The 18698-nt window shown below is 39.1% G+C and overlaps 1 protein-coding gene across 5 annotated transcripts in view; it reads left to right on the forward strand.

Moving 5' to 3' along the window:
• Positions 1 to 18698, forward strand: part of LOC105476037 (neurocalcin delta) — a 443647-nt gene that overhangs the window by 107410 nt on the left and 317539 nt on the right. For all 5 annotated transcript variants that reach the window (XM_011731659.2, XM_071067930.1, XM_011731656.3 and 2 more), the window contains exon 2: positions 4308 to 4360. The gene's annotated coding sequence lies outside the window, so the exon portion shown is untranslated. The remainder of the gene's footprint in view (positions 1 to 4307; positions 4361 to 18698) is intronic.

Genomic DNA, 18698 nt, shown 5'->3' on the forward strand with positions numbered 1-18698 from the left:
GCTATGTGATGAGTGGAAAAGGATAGCAAGAAAAGGAATTGTTTTGGGCAATCGATGGTGTTTTGATTTGCCCCGATAAGTGCCCCTGATAAATGTGATTTGTACCCAATAAATGATAAGGGAGATCCAGCCTGATGTTACATAAGCAACTGATTAGTTAATGTTTTCTGGGCTTGAAGATGTTCTCTCTGAATATTTTTGATCTATTAACATGGTATTTATTAAGCAAGTTGGAAGCATGCAAACTATTTATAAAGGAGTACTTGCATTTTACAACTGACAGATTGCTTTATTCGGAATTACTCGTGACAGGCTTTTTTGTGTGTGTTTGAGAGACATTTGACTTTGCTACAGTTTTTTAAAAATATGGTATTTCTGGTATGTTTATATTGTGGGTTTTCAAAAGCAGTTAAATGTCACAATTAGGTTTGCTGTGTTCTGTTTTTTTCCCATTCAGTTACCCATGAAATATACAAGTACAACATCTGGCATTCTTCTTTATAAGAACTCTGGCAAAAGAGCAACAAGGATTAGATTCAGCACTTGTCATCAAATCATCCAATTGTAATATTTTCATCTAGAGTTGAATCTGAAGCTGGGTGAAACTGCCATGTAAAGAGAAGTTCTGCGTAATATCACAGAGGGGCCATTTAGGAGAATTCCTTTTATGGTTGGGGCATTCTTGAGATGCCTGGAATAGCCCATTTGTATTGTATCATTGAGATGGAAACACAGCTAGGACGGGTCAAGCCACCCTGATGACAAGATCCACACAACACTTCTTTTCTGTTATTTGTCAGACTAGAGCCTTGGTTGGCTGATAATTGCAGACCTTCCTTTTTTGCTTCATTTTTCTATGGCAAATCCTTGGTCTCGGAAGTGGAAAGCCCCTTTCCTAGCTTGAAGGCCATATATTCTTAGAACTGGAAGGGACCTCGATAACTTTTTAATCCAAATCACTGGCATTTTTGCCAATGAGAAAAATGAGACAGAGAGATTACACAGTTTGGTCAAGGTCAACATATCAAACTCCCTGCCCCTGCTAGATTCCCCCTTGGGAATGGGCAGCCTCTCTCTTCCTTTTATTTATTTATTTATTTATTTATTTATTTATTTTTGCCAGAAATCAGAGAGTCTTCATTCACTTTATAAAAGTCATCTGACTCATTTGAAAGAAAAATAGAGATTTTTTTTCTGAAAACTTATTTTTGTTTTATTCTAAATGAGTTTTCGTTCTAACCCAGTGTGATTCCTCTCTATTCTAAGAGCGCTTTCACGGCACAGTATGACCTCTCTCTAATGGCCAGTGTTGCCTAGTTGGGCTTCAGTATAATGGTTACAACAAAACCCTCTGTGCTTTGGAGCATAGCATCATCTCTAAATTCAGGAAAGAACAGATACTAGAAACTGTGGTCAGTGTCACTGCCTGGGCCTTTAGGGCGGGTGATGCTAGGAACTTCTTTAGAAGCAGCTATTTATTCAAATGAAATTTTTGAAAGGATCTTTGATTTTTGAAATGACAAATCTCATACCTTGGCCCTAGGACCAAGCACCCCATGACTTGGGAGTGCTAATGGGACTTGGTTGTCACTGAAGGGAGGGTGTGTGATGGGGTGGGTGATACCTGGAGCACTGGCCCAGTCAAGGGAAAGAATGAGAGTTTTAAAAATGAGTTGTGAGGGGGAAAGAGGACAAAAACACATGTGGTGCTTACCATTTACTGGCTTGGATGGGGGGAAATGGATTCACCAGAAGCCTCTTTCTCAGGAACCACTATGACTACACAGTTCTACCTTTCTCTCCATACCTTCTCCCAGCAGAAAAGAATGGTTTCTGGTCTGGATGTGTGGGAGGGGTGGTAAGTATGGCTCTAGTTCATCATGTTGACTATGTTCTGAGACTCTAGGGGCTTGGCTTAGAAAGCCAAAGCCTTTGCTTTGCTCTTGCTGGAACCTGTTTTCTGTGAGGTAGTGGACACTGCAAGAACCTGTTTCTGAAAAGGATCTGGAGGATGAGAGCAGAGGGGACACATCAATACTAGATCAAAACAGAATGCCCCTACATTTTAAGAGCTCAATTAGAGAAAAACAGGGTCTGTATAGTGGGGTGTTCTCAATCTGAACCGTTTCCAAAAACTGCAAGAGAGTGCTGTCATCTGAGCTAAGCACATGGAATGATGAAAAATTGCATCCTGGTGGATTTTCCTTAAGTCTTTGGAATAAACATAAATCTCTTCTTGCTGTTGCAAAGCTTAACACTTTATTGAAATAATCATAGAATACTGGATTATCCAGAACTGGATTGTTCTGTGGGGACTCAGAGATGATCTGTGCTGGGGAGTCTCCATTTGTCCTTTCAGACCCACCCTCCTCCTTTTCCACACTGTTCTGGATCCAGGGAGGCTGGTCTCCATGGATCCCATCAATGGGCCCCCTGACCTCTGGTTTCTATTTGGATTTGGCCAATGGGAGGCACCTGTATCACCCCCTCTTGGTGGTTCCCTTAACCCTGTGTAAATAGTCACACTGTGTAAATAGTCCCCCGCACTAAAGCTCCCATTTGAGAGTATCATCTCTTTTCTGCTGGGACCCTGTACAAATACATCATCTAATTCTGTATGTCCATTTTACAGATGAGGAAACTGAGTCACATGAGGGCTATGGCTTTTCTGGTTGTGTCTCTTTCCTCCTCATGTTCCCAGACATGGCTGAGTATTTCCAACCTGATATCCCGAGTCCTAGAGTGCTGGATGGGGATTAGGAGACCTCTGGCACTCCTGTCCTCTCTACTTCAATGTGATGGTGCATGCCGAAGAAAGTTCTCTGTATCAAAAAACTGTATCCTTAAAAAATGATATTTTAATAGGACAAAAAAGTAGTTAGGGAGAAGAGTCTCTGCTGGGAGTACACTGTCATTTACTGGGCTAGTGGAAGGTCAGAAAGTATCTCTTCCTCCATGGTGGAGGCACCTGGTGCCAGGGCTTGGCTAGAGGCTGTGGGCTCATTGACCTCCACCCATCTCAGCTTGGTGCCCTGTTAATGCTGTGGTTCTGAATGTGAATACCTAAGCCAATTTATTTCACTTATATCTTTATATTTTCCTTTTATATGGGCATCATAAAAATAAAAAAAAGTCTAATAGAGCTCTTTTAATATGTATAAAATAAAAATTTTAAGTCTTAGCATTGTATCACACTATAATGTGCCACCATTTCTTTCTTTATAATTGGTATATAAAATAGTATTGTTTCTACAATCAGTGAGTCCTAATTAATTAAATATGGTAGGAAGCTTATTAAATTATCAATATGAATCAAAAGATGCATTGGAAAGCTAAGGACTGAGGATGTCTCTATTAATTCTTTTGCTCAATAAATATTTATTAAACATCTTCTGTAAGACCAGTCCTGGTCTAGGCATTGAGGATCCAGCTGTGAAAGACACAGACATGATCTGTGAACTCACAAGGAAGACAAGAAATACTGAATATGTATTTGTATATATGATGTTACAAAAGAAAAAGTGCAGTGTTCTTTGGGAGTGTTAATAAATGAACTTAAGATGGTCAAGTGCAGCAGATGACTTGACTGGAGGAGCAACACTTAAGTGGAGAATGGAAGGACAAGTAGGAGTTAGTCAGGTGGAGGTGAGTGGGGAAGGAGGAAAGTTAGTCCTGGCCAAGGGAGCAGCGTGTATGAACGCTGGGAGCTGGCAAGAGGTGAGGTGGAACTGAAGGAAGTGTGAAGTAGCTGGAGCTCAGGCAATGGTACAGAGATGAGAGATGAGACTACAGAAGTAGGCAGATGTTAAATGATGAAGTACCTTAGATGTCATGGCAAGGAGTTTGGCTTTTATCCACAGGGCAAGAGAAAGTTGTGGAAGGGGTTCCAGGAGAAGAGTGTTATGCTTAAATTTTAGAATGATCACTCTGACTACTGTGCAAAACTGAAGTGCTATATATCACAGTCAGATGAAGCAAGCATGGTAGTAGTCATACTCGCTTGATTAGTGGGATGGAAGTGGGATGAGAGGACAATAGCAAATGATACAAGGAAATCTTGGAGTAAGCAATAATCCCCATCACTGATTGCATTCTGCAGATATTATATTCTGATTTTAGAAGCAATCAGAACCAATGTAGAACCAATAATAAAGAAAGAAATAGTGGCATATTAAAGTGTGATACAATGCTAAGACTTAAAGTTTGTGTTTTATATATATTAACAGAACTCTGTTAGATGTATTTGGACTTTTTAATTATTCTTCCTAGTTCCTGATAAGCTAAGACAATAATTTTATTTTTGACAGAGTGATTTCTTCTGACTTGAGCCTGCAGTGTGCTGTGAGAGATCCAACACCAGGTAAGTATAGAACAAGTTTTTCTTAGGTTTGTAAACAACACTTTTCTCCCAAGATTCCCTAAGACATACATAAACCTAACATTCTATGTAATCCTCATTTTAGCCTTTTGAGTCTTATTTCCATCTTATACATGAGGAAATTGAGGCACTGGTAACTTGACATGCACAAAAATGTTCATCACAGCATACATTATGATAGTAAAATAATACAAAATGAAAAGGAGAGAATGTAAATATCCAATAGTAGGTAAATTGTATTAAATTAATTATGGTACATTCATTTGATGGAAGTATTTTAAAAATATTCATTATCACCTTAAGATGTTCTCTTCTATTCCCAGTTTGCTAAAAGTCTCTATTATAAATATACATTGAATTTTATTAAATGCTATTCTATATCCACTGAGATGATCAAATGATGTTTATGCTTTCATTTGTTAATTTTAGTTTACATTAATGGATTTTCTAATGTTAAGCTACCTTGCATTGCTGAGATAAAACCAACTTTGTAATGATGTGTTATCTTTTCTATACTTAGCTAGATACAATTTGCTAAGTTTTAGTCATAAGTGAGATTGACTAAAATCTTTCTGTGATTTTCCTTGTCAGGAATAGTTTTCAAAATACTGAAATTACTTGCTATTTAAATGTGTACTGGAACTTGACAGTAAAACAGTTTGGGCCAGATGTTTTCTTTGAGGAAAGAAATTTTACTAACTGATTTATTTTCTGATTTATTTAGGTTTTCTATTTCTTCTTGAGTCAGTTTTGTTATGGTTTCAGTTACATATACATATTTCTGTTGAATACATATGCAGGAGGGGAATTTCTGGATCATAAGGCAGGTATATGTTCAGCTTTAGTAGATACTATCAAACTGTTTTCAAAAATGGTTGCATCAATTAAAAAATTTATACTATAATCAGAATCAGGAGTGTATGGGGGTTCTAATTAGTCCACATATTTTCCAAAACAAGGTGTTTTCTGTTTTTATTTATTTATTTATTTATTTATTTATTTATTTTTTATTTTTTTTTTTAGTTAAGCTCTTCTGGTAGGTGTGTAATAGCATCATATTGTTTAAATTTGCGTTTCCCTATAGACTAATGAGGTGGGGCACCATTTCATATATTAATTGGCCATTTGGGTATCTTGTTTTGTGAGAAGCCCCTTTGGGTCTTAAACATGTGAAAACATTGGGTTGTTTTAAAAATTAAATTGTCTTTCTTATTGAGTTATAGGCATTTTTAATAATATATATTTTAGATATATCCTTGGTAGGATATATGTGTTACAAATATCGTCTCTTTTTCTGTGGTTTTTTACTCATTTTTATGAACAAAAGTTCATTATTTTATGAATTTCATATATTATTTTACCTTTACATTTCAATCTATAATATGTCTGGAATTGATTTCATTGTACATGGTGTGAAGTACAAGGTCAAGATTAATTTTTTTCCATGTGAAGATCCAGTTGACCAAGCCCCATTCTTTTGCCATAGCACTATATGTCTATTTTGGTTAGGGTTACTGAGGTATGATTAACACATGGAAAATTCATTCTCTTAAAATATATGGTTTGATACATTTTGAAAAATGTATGTAATCATTGTTTTACCTCACAATCAAGAGGTAGAATGTATCAAACACTTGAAAATGTACACCTTTGTAGTAAATCTACTCCCTCTACCTGTAGCCCTTGACAACCACAATCTGGATTTGGCTCTCTGCTTTCTCTTTTTTCCAGAATATATAAATGGCATCATATAGTATGCAGCCTTTGTTTCAGATTTTTTCACTTGGAGTATTTTTTTTTTTTTTTTTTTTTGAGATTCATCCATGCTGTTATAAGTAACAGTGGTTTGTTCCTTTTTATTGTTGAATAGAAGAATTCCATTGTGTGGTATACCGCAAGTTTATCCATTAACCAAATGATGAAGATTTGGGTTGTTTACAGTATTTAGCTACTAGGAATAAAGCTGCTACAAACATTCATGAACAGGCCTTTGTGTGGACGTATGTTTTCCTTTCTCTTGGATAAATTACTAGGAGTGGGATTATTGTATCATACGGAAAGCATAGCAAATATATGTTAAACATTATTTAAAAAAATCCCCCAAACTGTTTCCAAAAGGACTGTGCCACTTTACATTGCAATCAGCAATATAAGAAAGTTTTAGTTGCTCCATAGCTTCTCTAGCACTTGGTATTATCACTCTTTGTAATTTTAGCAATTTGAGTGTATAGTGTTATCTCATCATAGCTTTAATTTTCATTTCCCTGATGATATTGAACACCTTTTCATGTGCCACTTTGCCATCTGCATATCTTCTTTGATAAAGTGTCTGTTCAAATCATTCACCCATTTAAAAATTATTTGTCTTAATGATATGTAGCTAATTAGAATATATTCTGGATACAAATGCTTTATTAAATATGTGCTTTGCAAATACTTTTTCTCAGTGTCTAGTTTGTTTCTTTAAAAGTCCTAAAAGTATCATCCAAAGAGTAGAAAGTTTTACATTTTGGTGAATTTCAGTTTATCAGTTTTTAAAAGTGGAAGAGTAGTTTTTTTGTTTTTTTGTGTTTTTTTTTTCCTTCTTGAGACGGAGTCTTGCTCTGTCACCTAGGCTGGAGTGTAGTGGCGCTATCTTGGCTCACTGCAACCTCCGCCTCCCAGGTTCAAGCAATTCTCCTACATCAGTCTCCCAAGTAGCTGGGATTATAGGTGCCCACCACCACACCCAGCTAATTTTTGCATTTTTAGTAGAGACGGGATTTCACCATGTTGGCCAGGCTGGTCTCAAACACCTGACCTCCGGTGATCCACCCGCCTCAGCTTCCCGAAGTGTTGGGATTACAGGTGTGAGCCACTGCACCCAGCCTGGAAGAGTAGTTTTAAGTACTATTTAGGAAATCTTTGCTAAAATGAAGGATGCAAAGATTTTCTTATTTTTTCTAGAAATTTTAAAGCTTAAGCTTTATATTTAGTTATATGATCCATTTTGAGGTCATTTTTTATGTCTTTTGTGAGGTAAGGGTCAAGAATAACTTTTTATATGGATGTCTAAATTTTCCAGCATCACATATTGAAAAAGCTGCTCTTTCCCCATTTTAATTACTTTGACACCTCTATCTTTCTCTCCCCTCTTTGGTACTCTAATTATATGCATATTAGACCATTTTATACTGTTTGACAGCTCTTGCATCATCTTTTTGTTAAAAATATTCTTTCTCTTTTGATTTCAACTTGGATAAAGTTTCTATTAATCTATCTTTAAGTTTGTTTATCTTCTATACTTTCCCTCCCTCATCTAAGATCCTTTATCTTTTCTTGCATTTTATCCTCCTTTTCTATGAAAGCCTTTAACATATTAATCATAGCTATTTTAAAGTCTCTGATTGTTCTAAAATCCAGGCCATCTCTCTTTCTAGCTATGTTGATTGCTTTATTTTGACAATGAGTTGAGGGCTTTTTGTTTTTGCTTTTTTGAGTGTCTTGTAATTTTGATTGCATTTTGGAAAGTGTTTGTAGAACAGCAGTAGATAATAAAGTAAATAATATTGCTACTCAGAATTGGGCATACTTTTTCTTCTGTAAGATTGTTGATATGAAGGGTTGAGTCAATCTTGTTAGTAGTTAACAACAAGATTGGTAATTAGTATCGAGTTTAGGTGGAGTTGAATTTGTGATTGCTGTAGTTACCTTCAGCGTAACAGACTCCAAAGTTCTCCAATGGTGGACTGCAGTGACCTTATGCAGTGGCATGCCAGAATGTTTTTCTACATGTCTAAGCTCCATCCTCAGTTTTCAGCAGACTCTTCACCCTTGCTCCACAAAGGGGACCTCTCTCTCCATGTTTGTGCTCTTCTGCTAGCAGTAGATTGCTCTTGTTCATTGTACTAGGCAAAGCTGTGGTGGTGGTGGTGAGTTCTCAGTTCAACTGGGCCAGCCTCAGTCTTAGGTAGGCCTTATGTTTCTGGGCCTTGGGACTGGGGCTTTGTTAGTGTTCCTGCTTCTCTTCAAGGCAGCCAACCTTTGCCTTGTATCTGTGGAGTGTTTTGTGTGGGAGAGAGTTTCCTGCCCCTCCCTCACTGGTAACAGACCTCTTGTTTGTGTCAGCACAGGATCCTGGACCTGCAAGTTTCTTGTCCTTCCCTTAGGGCAGATGGCAGGCTTTTGCTTGTACCCCTTTCCAAGAATCAGTGGATTTTTGCTTGGACCTTGGGGCTAGGAAGGTGTTTTGGTCCTCTACCAGTTGTTGAAAGCTTTTGCTTAATATGAAATAAAGTTTGGGAAGTAGAAGGAGTTACTTGCCTCTGCCCTACTAAAAGGAGAACTCCCCAGTCTCCAGCCCCACCCTTCTTCTTTTTAATGAGTGTTCATTGCGGAACCCTAGGAAAAAGCTTGAGAGAGAGCTGGGGCTCATCTCATGTTTCTGAGGCTCCCAGGGATACTGTCATACTTGCCCACACTTGCCCTTTAGAAATTCATTAACATTTTAGCTGTTTTCTTATTCCTGCTTTCATGATGGCTGCCTCTTTCTACTGTGCCCTGCCAAAGGGGACAGTTTGTGTGACCCCTTTCTCCTTGGAAGGGCATGCCACTCTTGGTAAACTTAGTTCACTTGGTTGCCTTGTGTCCTTAGCTCTCTAATGGGTTCAATACAAATATGATTTTGTTGATTATGAAGCTTTTCTTGTTGTTAGGATGACAGTGATGTTCTCTGTGGTTTTCTGTATCTTACATGGATGTAGAACTGTGTCGCAACTTTTTAAGAGTCACTAGCTTAAAGGAAAATTTTGGTTGTAAATACAATTGCCAGTCAAAAATGAATGGAAACCGAATCAAAAGAAGGCAATAAAACCACAATCTAAAATTTAATAGGAAAACTGAGAGGACTTAAATTTTATTCTTTTATTAGGTTGGCTGTGTTTGGCATTTTTCTTTGTTCCTTTGCAGAAATATATGACTACAATGGCAGGAATATTGCAATAGAATAGCTTTATTCTGAGGTCTGGGGTAAGGGAGAGAGGAAGATTGGCTTCTCCTTGCCATAAATATCTTCAAGACAGGGTGATGAAATGGGAGAAAAATGAAAAAAATACAAAAACGAGACAGTAGAATGGGCATTCTGGAGAAGTTTGCAGCTTCTCAGAAGAGGGGTGTACAGTTAAAGATCTTAAAGAAGGACTACTAATGTCTATGGGTCGAGAAGTGCATCAGTCTAATTCCACAACTTATTGATTTCCTAGCCATCTTGGGAGCATCACTTCAACTTTCAGCTTGGTTATATTAACCGTCTACACCCTTGGTATTCCAGGGGTGGTCCAGGCACCAGCAGCATCTGCACCCACTGAGATCCTGTTAGAAATGGAGAATCACAGGTCCTATCTCAGACCTGATGAATCAGGATCTGCATTTCAACAAGATCCCTGAGTGATTCTTGTGTACTAGAACGTCTAGAATGTACTAGATGCGGTGTTTTACATAATCATGGTTTCTGTGTTTTTTGTAGTCGACTCTGTATTTAATGAGATTAAAATCTTTCAAAGTCAAAATATTTGTGAAGGTAACTCTACTGTAAGGATAACCTGGTGGGGTGGGGGGTACAGTGCACAGAATTAAGACATTTTAAATGCATTTTCTAGTTAAATTATCAATTTAATTGAACAATTATCATTGATATGCTTATTTAAAACTTATTACTTTTAAACTTTTTTTTTGAGCTCTGTGCTCCTAGCATTTAAAAACTCTTTCTTGTAGCAGGGATTTTTCTGGTGCTTTCTCTCATAAAGAGATTTCCTTTTAGACCTATTGCTATGATGGGATCATTTGTATACCCCCCAGGATTCATATGTTGAAACCCAACCCCCAAAGAGATGGTTTTAAGAGGTGAGAGTCTTTGGGAGGTGATTAGATCATGAAAGTGGGGCCCTCATGAATGGAATTCATACCCTAATAAAAGAAACCTATGGGAATTTTGCCCCTTCCATCATGTAAGGACATAGCAGGAAGGCACCATCTATAAATCAGGAATAGGACCCTCACCAGATTCCGAATCTGCTGGCACTTTGATCTGAGACTTCCCAGCCTCCAGAACTGTGAGCAATAAGTGTTGCTTATAAGCCATGCAGTCTATGGTATTTTATTATAGCAGCCCAAATGGACAGAGACCCACATGAAGCCTGCTTCCTAGAGCAAATCTGCCCTCTCCATATTGGTCTCAGCTTAAGAAACACGTTCCTGCATGAAGTTGCTATTGATGATTCAAACACCTGGCTCACAGGGTCGTAGCAAGGACCCATTCCTCTGACAAGGTTCTTGCCAAGAGCTCTCAACTTCTTAATCTTCCCGACTTTGAGTATCTTGTTATTCAGTGAAGGGAGTGTGCTGCCAAAATTCTAGTTTTCTCAACTCTTGATAAAGGTTGATTTTACATTTGTCCAAATTCTTAAGCTGTTCTCTTTCTTTTAATTCCACAGAAAATGCTAGCCATGATTTCTGGATTAAAGCATCTGCTCTCCTTTTGTCTTTCCTTTTGTTTTTGGACTCAAGTATTTTAAGCTCATTCCTGTCCCCACTTAGAGACATGAAGTCAAAACATTCTGGCAACATCATTAATTTTTTTTTAAACATATCTTGTTCAATTTGGGACCATTACATATGTGTTCCAAGCGGGTAGCCAGAGAAGGGCACCAGGTCATGCCTGGTGGAGTCAGCCCAGGTAAAGAGTTCTGGTTGCCCTGGCCAGTGAATTCTGGCATAATCTCAATGGTCACCCTTAGCTGCAAAGGAGGCTGAGAAATTTATCTTTAAGTTGGGCATATTCTTTCTGCAAAAGCAATTGGAGCTGGGCTTGTTATGGATGGAGAACTAAATGTAGACATCAGACCAACAAGGAGCTACAGATTAGTGGTAGGACCAGTGCTGCTGTATTGGAGAATGAGCTTAAATTATAAACAGATTCATCTATAATGACACCTCCTATTACTTCGATTGCTGAAATCTTCTTTCATGGAAAAGAAAAATACGTACTGCTGAGACTAGAAATAGAGAGAAGGGGAGGTACCTAGCCCACCATGCACTTACCCACTCTCAGGCTCAGCAATTCAATTCACTCCCTTGAGGGAGCATGGAGGGATGTAGTGAGGTGGAAGAATCACCTTCTAGTAGCTTCAAGAAGATAAACATTTTGTTTTATGTGCCCAGGTAGTAGGAATGTTGAGATGGAGAGAATGATGCTTCTTCTAGTAATTATATATGTATGCGTGTGAGGGTATATATTTATGTGTGTGTGTGAGAGTGTACGTGTGTATATATAAACATATCTGATTGTTATATATTATTACATATTGTGCCAACTGTATTATATTAGTTGCTTTATATGTTTACTCAACTCCTACTACTAATGACCTTGCAATGTGGTGATCTGCTATGGGAGCTGAGAAAAGGGAAAATTCATGTGTGTTTTGTAGTCGTGAAGCCCTTTTAAAGGAGATGGGATGAACTGCTTATAGATCTTAGAGAATGGGTAGACTTGTTTCAGGTAAAGAGGAAGGGTGACTCAGGGTAAATAAACAGCAAGGACCACAGCCACTAGGCCTTCAGCTGTTTCAGAAGCTCACTGCATGATTCATCATTAGATCCCTCTGCGTTTCTTCTCAAGACACAAACAAACAAGCAAATGCAGATGACTGGGCAGTAGCTTCTGTGATTACACATCCTGCTACTCCCCGCACTAGAGGAGTGTTTGAGGCAGGCGCTGTTGGTGTATAGCAGGCTCTGGCCTCTCCTTATGTCCTTGTCGTCTTTGACTCCTGATGTAATCCTGATTTGGAAACTCTTAGCAACTAGCCCGGCTTCCTACCCGAGGCTCAGCCCAGGAGTTGGAATTGACAGCTAATTGTCGCCACTGATTGCTTTGCTGACAGTGCTCTGTTGCTATTTTGGTTTTTCTTGAGAGTTCCTTAATTAGAGAAAATGACATTGTGTGCTGTCCAATCAGTTGCTTGTTGGATATTATTACATTTGTAGGAGAATCAGGTGACATTCGGGCTTGTTCCTGCCAAGCTGGTATGAGGTTCATGACCTGCAGCACAGTTTGCTTGGCAGAGCAGTGGTCCCCACACAGCTGAGACCAGTTTGCCACTGACTTAAGGGAAAAGCATTCTGCATTCCCAGTGTGGACTCAAAGTACCCAGGACTCCTTCAGGGCAATGTCCCATTGAAACTTTACACCTCACAGTGGCCAATTGCCTCATAAGAATGTTGACTTTCTTCTCCCTGAAATGAGATATTTCAGGATTGCTTTGATATTTGCCTTTCTGACTAACATGGAAAGACCCTTTTGTTTTTCCATGGGAGAGATACAAATATGAACTGAAGATGAATTTCCATTTGGTGAAACTTTAAATGTGGTTTCTCATACAGTATAGTAAGATCTCAATACACTGCTTTAACTAACAGGAAGGATGATCTTAAATTAGAAAATATTTTGAGTTATAAAATAAGTTTGAAGAGTTTTACAATTCTGAAATCCACAGAATAATTTTTACAAGCTGATTTTTAGGTAGCAGTCCCTTCTGAGGCTATGTTTTTTGAATTATTTTGGAATAGCACATACCTACTTTATGTGTTTATTTACACATAAACTAGGTAGGAAAGTTTTATACATAAGATTGTCAAATGAGCACTGACCTTTCTAGTTCCTTATTTCTAGCATTAATTCATTGCATCAAATATTTATTGAGCCTTCAAGGGTACCCTTGGGCTTAACAAAGAAGTATGGGACACAGTTTCTGTCCTCAAGAAACTTACATCCTAACTGGGAAATTAACATTCTCAAGTGAGACCCCGTGACTTCCTCGAAGGGATTTATAAGGTTGTGTAGCATTTTTCCTGGAGTTATCAGTGTTGGAACAGAGAGTAAAGAATGCAGGATTGATCCAGGCTTGAAAAGATAAGAGGAGAAGAATATTGAGGATCCATGGAGAGTTCATAACATTCTCAGATTGGGCACAGAAGGAAGGAGACGAAGATGTATCTGTGTCTGTGTTGGGGGAGTAGGGGTTGACCATAAAGATGGAGAAAGTGGTTAATGGGTATGGTGGATGGGTAGAAGTCAAAGAGGACTCCATGAGGTCAAGAAAGAAATAAAGAGTAAGTAAGGGTCAAGAGAGATCAAACAATGTCTCTTGTCCATGTTTCCTGTGGGTCTGTCTTTGCCTCCTCGACTACATGGTAAAAAAGGGACCAGACATGACATTTCTCTTGTGCATCCTTCCCTGAAGAAATTCACAGCTAATTCATGGGATTTATGAAGACCATTTGGTTGAAATTATCAACTTTCTTGTACATACATAGAAATGATTGAGATGCTCATTGGTTCGTGTGTATAGTGACCTCCAAAGCGTTTCCTGATGTAACCTTATATGGTATAAACACACCCACACACACAATGAAGAAGAGAAAGTCCCCATCACCGATAATTGTTCATTACTTTCAAGTAAAGGAAAATTATTATCTCTAGGGAGACGTCAGAGAGACCCCCGTGCTGGAGGTAATTTTGCCTTACCAGGAAAGCCAAAGTTGCTGTTCTTTCCCACAGGCCGACAGTTTTTTTACTCTTCCTGGTTTTTCAGGCTAAGTGTATTTGAAGGCCCAAATGAACAACTTAAACTTCTTTCTGTTCCTGTTACTGTTTTCCTGCTCAACACTCAACTTATTCTCATGTTTATATTTAACCAATGTAATCCTCATGAAAGACTTTTACAGTTGAAGTCACAGCGAAAGCTAGAGAATAAAATTTTAATTAAAAAACCAAATTTAAAAAGCTCAGACTTTATGATGTCATAATTACTATAGATTCTTGGATATTTTATAATTGCTAATCCCTGGGCACCACGCCTGTTGGGGGTAGCAACTATTTGGGGCCAGTGGCAAGGGCAGTAAAAGAATTTACCAAGACAGTTGTAGGTAAAGAAAGGCAGATTAATTAGAGAAAGTATGCAAATACACTGCAAGGATGCAGTGGGTAGCACAGCAGAGAAAGGGCTGTCTGCAAAGAGGCAAGGGTTGGAGGGAAGTTTTATAACATCTTGCTGGAGGGTGCTACATGTTTGTGATTAGCTATATCTCAGAACAATTGGTCATTGCTCTCCCCACAGTGGGGCCCTCCCCAACCTGAAGCCCCTCCCCAACCTGGGGCCCCTACCTCATTGTTGCTTACTTATCTTATCAGGACTCCTCACCACCCACTGTAAGTCCCTTGATATAGTGTCTTCTATTCGTCTTGGCTACCCAAGTGCTTCCCAGTACTGGGGGACACAGTGGGGCCCGTGCCCTGAAGTGAATGTGTCTAATGTCCAGCTCGAACATACCAGCAGTGCCTACTGTAAGAGCTTTTTTTTCTGAGGTAGCATTTTAAAATTCCTTAAGCTGTATCCCAAACATGAAAGATTTGACCTGAATCATGTGGTTACCATGGCATCTAAAGAGAGCCCTTAGAAGCTCATCGATTTCTCCAGACAGAAAGATGGTAAACTGCTCCAAAAGAACATTTTCTACCTTGCAGGCTGAGAATAAACACTATATTTATCTGAAACAGCAAATCTGCTCTTCAAAACTTCTCTCAAGCATAATCTTTTATGAGATATTTGCTGAAAATTGCTCACCGGTTTATACGCTCCAGCACTGACTTGTAGTAGCTTTTCTTTCATCTCTGACCTGGAAGCTTCTTTTCAAATCAAATAGAAATATGAAGGACCCCAGCTAAGAAATCTCTTCCAATTTCAGAGAAGGGTTGAACTACCCTGAGCTTTCCTCCTTATTCAGGGAGACAGAAGCAAAAACAGGTCTGCCCTGAATAAAATGCAGGTCCACTTTGTGCACAGGCAACCTCTCCCCTTCTGACACAGTTCTTTGATGTTACTCTAATTCTCATTAATTGCTAACTCTAAGGCAACAGAGCTTAAATCTTTGAAAGGATTGCTTTTTATACAATCTTATTGTCTGAAATTTGTGCTTAATAGAGAGGTCATTGGACCCCCAGCTTTTTGCCTTACAGTTAGTAGGCAGGGACTGTCTAAGTCATTGATTTCTATTGCTTGACATTTCTATAACACTTGGCATCTTCAAAACACTTTTTTACATCCATTGTTATTTGAGCCACAATGGAGTAACAGTGCCGTGAGGCAGAGAGACAGATATTTTAAAAAAAATTACCCCTCTCTACTTTTTTATTTTTTTGAATTAGAGGACCGAAGGTATAGGACAGAGAAAACTTTTCCTCTTCTCTTTTAGGGCGCACGCGCGTGTGTGTGTGTGTGTGTGTGTGTGTGTGTGTGTGTGTGTGTGTGGAGGGGGCCACGGGGAGGGGGCGGTAGCTGGGCTTGGAAATTCAGATAAACAGGAGAAACCCAAATCTATTTAATACAAGTTTTATGTGACCTGAGGGCACTTACAAGGAAATGAAGACCCAAAGAAGCAGTTAGAATCAGTTACTTCTACACTGAATTGGACAAAGACTAGTAAATTGTGTAATGGTGTCAAGGCAAAGGGGCTTGGTCGGGCGTAGTTAATTGGGTGGAGAAGCAACTAGGAAAATAAGGGTGAGTTTATCAAGGTTTGTTTGTACAGATTGCTACTGGCCTCAACTTCTTTTCCTTGATGTTAAGAATGTTGCTTTCCTTTTGGTATAAGGAGGACGTTTTTTTTCGCATGGGAGTTTTATCTCCTGCTTTTAAGAAACAGAAGGAAGGTCAGAGTGATCTTGCATGTGCTTTTTTTTTTTTTTTTTTAACTGCCTTTAATTCAGAATCGTCAATATGCCAGAGCAGCATATTTTGGAGTGGCACATTCTTAATTACTTAAGAGTTTGTGCCTTTTTAAAAATCGGTTCTTAACCCGTGGCAGACTTGGAACTAGAACCTATTCCTGTCCCTAAGGGTTGTTCAGTCATGATGCACCAAGTATGAGGATGGGAACGGAGAGCTCATAATCCCAGCACTTTGGGAGGCCGAGACGGGCGGATCACGAGGTCAGGAGATCGAGACCATCCTGGCGAACACGGTGAAACCCTGTCTCTACTGAAAAATACAAAAAAAAACTAGCCGGGCGAGGCGGCGGGCGCCTGTAGTCCCAGCTACTCGGGAGGCTGAGGCAGGAGAATGGTGTAAACCCGGGAGGCGGAGCTTGCAGTGAGCTGAGATCCGGCCACTGCACTCCTGCCTGGGAGACAGAGCGAGACCTGTCTCAAAAAAAAAAAAAAAAAAAAAAAAAAAAGAATTGTCTGCTTGCTTGTCTGTCTCCTTGATTTGACTTTCAGTTCCTTGAAGGTGGAGGTTCTTTTATTTATTGTCAGATCCTCAATGACTAGAATAATAGCCAGCACATAATAGGTGCTCAGTTAACATTGCTAAGAAACAAGTAATAATGTCAACATTTTCACTTCTGTCTATTCTACCTCTTACACATGCCAAAGGCATAGGAAATGTTGAATGGAAGAATTATATCTACAATAAATAGGCAAAAATATGGACACAGAGGGAGAATCATAGGTTGTTGATTTGCCAGAACCTCTGGGTGAAGGACACTGAATGGCTGTAGAAAAGCACAAAAGAAATTGAAAATCCAGCTCCTGCCTTTGGGGAACTCAAAGTGTACTCAGAGAAACAGAACACCCACCATGAAAACGATGAGGAAAGTCGGTTGGCCCTGCCTTCTTGGAAACTCAAAGTTTGGGGGAGGGTGTGGACATGCACTACAAAAAACCTTAATCTCAGAGGGAGGAGGAAGTAGAAGAACTCTAGTGTCATTGTCTTTGTTTGGTTCTATAATTACCTGCACCTACATACAAGTGTTTTTATGGATGAAAATAAATTCAGCAACTGGTCGAGGGATGAATCATTCTAATTAACTGGAATAGAAGGTGAACCTTGATAAAGCTTCATTTGGCATTTTTCTTTAAATAGTCAAGTAATCATGCTGTAGTTTAGCATCAGTAAGCAATTGTTTCCATCCTTATCCCTACCAGAGCTAATATTTTCCAAGTCCTTTAGAGCTGTACATTTCAACGTTCAGTCATCAAGCCACATGCTTATGTATCAACTGATGAAATTCTGATTCAGGGCACCTGAGAATCTGCTTCTTTTCCCCTTAGTAAACATTTTATCTTGGAATAATTTTATATTTACAGAAATATTGCAAATGTTGCAATAAAATGTTGCAAATATAGTACAAAGAGTTCCTGTATTTCCTTCAACCAGATTTTTCTGTTAACTTCTTATAGACCAAAATAATTTGTCAAAATTAATAAACATTGGTATAGTAATGCGAACTAAGCTACAGACTATTCAGATTTCACCAATTTTTCCACTACTGCCCTTTTTTCCTGTTTAATCCAGGCTATCACATTACATTTAGTCCTCGTATCTGCTTAGTCTCCTTGGATCTATGATAGTTTTTTAGTCTTTCCTTGAGCCTGCATTTTTAATAAGCTCTCCAGGTGGTTCTCAGATACTAGAAGTGAACACCATTGCTCTTCCAAAGCCAGGGCACACCTCACAGGTGCTGAGAGGGGACCTTCCCTGGCCTGAGCGGTGCCTTGTACTCTTCATCCCAAGTCGTGCCTGAATCACTGGGGGACCCAGCAGGACACATAAGGCACACTCTGGAGAGAAATTAACAAATATAACAAAGCACTATTTACAGAAGTGTAGACAGAAATAAGCGAACAAATAAGGGTTGTTAAGGCAACCAGGAACTATTTACAGTGAAAAGCTTTGATTCACTTTGGGAAGGGGGAAGAGGAGTTGGGGCCACCCAGCGGGAGCAGTAGTCAGAGATGTGCCATTGGAGAACCAGCTTCTGTCAGAACCACCAGACTCTGAAGTACAGACAAGTGGAGGGAGTCAGACCGTGAACTTACTTCCTCTAGCTCGGATCTCCTACTGATGCCTCCTGTTAATGGAACTCAACAAGAAGCCAGAGGGCAGGGAATGGGCCATACTCTTCCTGAGCACAGAGCGGGGAGAGAAAGGTGGAGAATTGATCTAGAGACTAGGTCTAGGGAGGAGTTGAAGTGACAATAACCAGAATTGTTTTAAAGTAGAATGCAGGAGAGATAGCCTGGGTAGCTAACTGTGCCGGGATTAAAACTTGTGCTCTGTTTATTAATTTATATCTACTATGTTATTAGGGGCCCATTGCTTACTTAAAAAAAAAAAAGAGATCCAATGAAAACATTACGTTTAGCCTTGGAAACTCTACAGTTTGTCAACTTGTTGCAAATTCAACAAATATCCTTTTAGTGGGTTAATGATGTGAGAGAAAA

This window comes from Macaca nemestrina, chromosome 8 (genome assembly GCF_043159975.1).
Source record: "Macaca nemestrina isolate mMacNem1 chromosome 8, mMacNem.hap1, whole genome shotgun sequence".
NCBI lineage: Eukaryota > Metazoa > Chordata > Mammalia > Primates > Cercopithecidae > Macaca > Macaca nemestrina.